We start from the raw sequence: 5,000 nt of genomic DNA, 5'->3' as shown, positions 1-5,000 counted from the left end.
ACAGCTCGCCTCCATCAAGAATGACCGTGAACTCTTCGCACGCCTGTACATTGGATGCCAGACGAGGGATGGAAACCTTGAGGAGTTCTTTTGTCACGAGAATCAGGCATGTCCTCCTGCATTGTCTGATGGTGGAAGCCTCTGCACTGGTACCAAGAGTGATCTCCTCACATGCTTGGAAGAAGTCTCCGACGCAAAGACAGAGACTCCTGTAACGACCTGTATTGTGCTTGATGGAGCAGCCATCGTCCAGATGCTGAAGCCGGCTGCATCAAAGACCTTTAAAGAGTATGCACAACAGATCTTCATCCCATATATGTCCAAGAAGCTGCAGACAGTGTCACGCCTGGATCTGGTCTGGGATACTTACCTTGCTGATTCACTGAAAGGTAGTACACGTGCAAAGCAGGGACAAGGTGTGCGGAGACGTGTGGTGGCTGCCGCAGCCATACCAGGAAACTGGCAGAACTTCCTACGAGTGGACAGCAACAAGACCGAGCTGTTCAGGTTCCTCTCAGCAGCTCATGGAATGGTTTGACCAGGAGGACAAGCAACTCGTCATTACTGATGGAGAGGCAGTGCTCAGCAAGCCACTACTGCCAGATCTGACCTCACTCGCCCCATGTAACCATGAAGAAGCTGACAGTCGGATGTTGCTGCATGCATCTCACGCAGTCCAGCATGGACACCATGCAATACTCATCCGGACTGTAGACACCGATGTTGTGGTGCTGGCAGTGTCCCTGGCACAGGAGTTGCAACCAGAAGACAAACTGTGGCTGGCATTCGGAACAGGCCAGAGTTTCCGATACCTAGCAGCTGGATTGGGACGAGAGAAGGCTCGTGCACTGCCAATGTTCCACGCTCTAACTGGATGCGACACTGTGTCTAGTTTTCATAGACATGGCAAGAAGACTGCGTGGGCAGTCTGGACGGTACTGCCAGAACTCACTGAGGCGCTGCTGCTGCTGTCCTCTGCACCTCGTGACATACCAGACGATGCAATGCGCATCACCGAGAGGTTCGTGATCCTGTTGTATGATCGAACCAGCAAATGCACAGACATTGACAAGGCCAGGAGGAAACTCTTCGCAAGGAAGAACAATGTGCAGCTCATCCCTCCAACGAAGGCAGCTCTGGAGGAACATGTCAAGAGGGCAGTGTATCAAGGTGGACATGTGTGGGGTCAGATACTGCTGCCAGCACCAGAGCTCCCTCCACCAACCAACTGGGGTTGGTCAAGGACTGGAGAAGGACAGTACACACCTTACTGGACCAGGCTAACTGAGGCAGCTCACAGCTGCATTGAGCTGGTTTCTTGCAAGTGCAAGAAAGGGTGTGTGAGGCGCTGCAAGTGCAAAAAGGCTGCCCTTCAGTGCACAGCCCTCTGTGTGTGAAGGGGACTGCACATGACGATGAGTCAACAACATACATGTACTTGTGGCAATGCTGAACTTGTTAACATGACACTGTTCATGTACACGTATCTTCAGTGCCGGTATATACCTAGCCTCAGATACCAGTACACCTAGCCTCAAATACTAGACCATGTAGCATGTCAGTATTATACCAAAGACATTTACAGAACTAAGACATTCTTTTCAAAGTATTGTGTTGAATCCAATATTTGCCGAGATAATTTCCAAATAAAATTATATAACAGACTGTGATAGATAATATTAAGTTGAAAATGGTACCATTGGATTCCTTGCCCCCAAAAACATACATTTAGATACCAGAATCGAGTCAATAGCTGCATTACGTCCAGAGATAATAGCAAATGGAGATTTCAAGTGGTGGCCATTTTGAAATCCAATATGGCGGACATAAAGAGAGAATTTCAAGTGGCCCAATATCTAAAAATGTTCGCAACATATTAATGTACGTTTGTGCCAAATTTGGTGCTTGTATCACAAAATGCACAACAGGTTTGCTATGCTGCTACACTACTTTGTTCAGCCCCGACTCAGAGGAGATCTTTGACAATTTGAATTTATTACTGAGCAAATCCCATGCCACATCCAATTGTGGTGATTCTTGGACGGTAAATCCCTATTCACCCAGGATGTTTATCCTTCACATTATTTCAGCAAACGGGCATTGTCATTCCCATAAACGTATGCCATCCGTTAAGTTTTTCATATCAGGGCTCTTTACCAGTAAGTAATTGAGGTAGGTTGAGGAAACTTACCAGATACGTCGTCAGATTTTAAGTCCATTTGTCTCCGGTTGTGCGTTGATGTGATTTTACAGTTTCGCCATGGTAGGTAGACCTCAGGGCATCACGCCTCAGCAGACAAGAAGCATGTCTCGTACCCCACTTTCCTCATTCCCTGAATTTCATTCCCGTTTTTTCTGCTCCATGGATACGATCCACGACTGGTTGAATTGTGTAGCTGACTCGTCCATATCAATGTTCACTCTTACATTTTTAGGCTGTAGGATGTTTCACCTTTGGTGCTTATTTCTTGATTAATCGCCTCAGTCTATGGCTGGCTGCACCAAAAATAGAAAACATTTGGTGCATGCTATCATGAAACCTGTTCACTCGGCACCACCCGCTGCACGGGTTCTCAAATGAGTGATGAAGATAAATCTACATATCAAGTAATGCGTGAGTGCAACTGGCAGTGTATTGAAGCTGTTTACGTTGCTATGACAAATTTATAACTCCAATTTTATTGGGTTTAAAAAGCATTGGGATGTGTATTCCTGTTACTGACTTGATTGCACAAGAACCTCAATCTATCTCTCTCCCCTTTTACTGTTTCATTATCTTACTCATTGCATCCAACTGTGGCCCCACACCCAGTTGATTGCCTTTTTATCCTCAGCCTCCTCGCTCTCACATGAACCTCAAATTTTGTACGCATGCATATAATAGAAAATATATATCCTGATTCTAATATAATCATACTCTTGTTATGGAGTATTGGTTATGCCAAAGGAGTTTCATGGCAAGTGTTAAACTGGGTGGTTTGCCATCGCCTTTCTCGCAGTAGTTCGGGCAGGATTGCTTGCATGCTCTTCATGAAGAACATCGTGAGATCTTTAACGTCCACCAACTAATGCCGGCAAACGGAATGCCGACTTTAACGTTCATCCGAGGGAGTTCATCCGCACTGATGAATCACCCTGTCTGTGAAACACCAGGATGACAGTTTATAGCTGGGTGAAGATTCAAACCCAGACTCGACTGCTTAGAGATAAGTTTGCATATGTATCCTGGCAGGCCATCCTGCCAGCCCTCATGTTTATATATGCTGATTTTTTTATAGGTGGGCTAGAAAGTTGAATTTTTTGCATACTGATGGAACTCGAAGCCATGGTTCTATAAAAGAAAAAAAAATCATGAAAATATTCATAAATGTAAGTTTTAGCACCCATGGTGTCATGTCACCAAAGACGATAGCCTGCCTGCAGAGGATCACCGATCCAAAAATGCATCCATCCATCCATCTATTGGGACCATACTCTGTGCAGAGCGTAAGTGCTGCTTTAGCAGTCTCCTTGGCTATTGGGCACAATCCCGAATGGGTCGCCACTCCGACACAGAACAATTATCGCTGGGTTGAGAATTGAACCAGACAAGGCAAGAAAGCTCAATGGTACAATCACCATCTCTCTTACAGCTTATCACATAATAGTTACCAATCTAAGTCGAATTAACGTATTAAAAAGGAAATTTACTAACTTCACACAACTCGAATTAGCTCTGCTCTTACCGTGAAATATGGGAATAGTTACATGAATGTCAATTTGTTTTTGACGGGTTCATAAGATTCGCCCCATTAAAGGTTTGTCTCGCACTTAGAATCCGTCATTTAGCATTGCCGAGCAACCCATAATGTAAATTATAAAGTATCGTTTTATTTTACAACTTTTTACATTAAAATAAATGAAGTGATCAAATTATATAAAGCTCTTTTTAACTCCTCACCCACTGACCATGGAAATAGATAGGTGGGTTTGTTTGAAGACCTTGTGGCACATCACTCCCACAGTCGTGAGAGTAGCGGAGCTTGGATTGCATATAAATAACAACTCATTCTTCCATTTGATTCATGGATTTGCTTGCAGACTGCAAGCATGCCCCGTGTGTGTGTGTGTGTATCAGCTTTTCTAATTTGACTGCTGGTTGACAGTCACCACATTGTGCACTGTGAATTGAATCTCTGACGGTGTAATTCTCTACATTCACGACAATAAAGCTCTTATTTCGGGGTTGGAGATCCTATTGATTTTGCAGTTTGTTTTAATTACATCTGCACCGATTGTAACAACATCAGTCCGTCTCCAGAGGGTGCGAGAGACTGATTTAAGTCGAGTAGGTTTAATGGGAAATGGCACATTGATGATCACGAATCCCAATGGACATTCTCATCACCTCGCTTTGGTGTATGAGGATTTTGTTAATTCATCGAAATGATTAATTTTTTTTGTGTGGTTATTTATGGTTTTTCAATCCAAGAGTACTTCAAAACTATTGTATACGAGACGACCCCTGAACCCATTGGGTTCCCATTGTGACAGCGGTTGATGAAAAAAAAAAAATTGTTTTTGTTTTTAAATGTTATTTAGTGGTCAAGCTTTAACGTGAAGAAAATTTGAGCATTTACCTCAGGAGTCATCGATCGGCCAACCGGTTTCTCGAGGTATATCAACACATTCTCCATGGTTTGTCCTTGCGCTTTATGGATCGTCATACTAAAACTTCACTGAATCGGGAATTGATTTTTTAATAATTTTTTTCGTTTCCCCATTTGAACTAAACTTGATACTGCACATCACAGGCGAATAGTGAGAGAGGTGGCCCTAAAATGTTTGTGCTATTGTGTACCTTTTTGGCTGTATTTCGGGAACATACATTATATATGCAGGGGCTGAAAAAGTAGGTATACAGTAAGGATTATACCAGTATTACCAGTATTATAATAGTGGTGCTTGGATTCATTTAATACTAGAATTCATTTAATTCATTAAAATCATTATTACCATTT

The sequence above is a fragment of the Eptatretus burgeri genome, chromosome 13 (assembly GCF_056783735.1).
Source record: "Eptatretus burgeri isolate ZD-2024b chromosome 13, Ebu_testis_v1, whole genome shotgun sequence".
Lineage (NCBI taxonomy): Eukaryota > Metazoa > Chordata > Myxini > Myxiniformes > Myxinidae > Eptatretus > Eptatretus burgeri.
Note: the sequence above shows the minus strand (reverse complement) of the source record.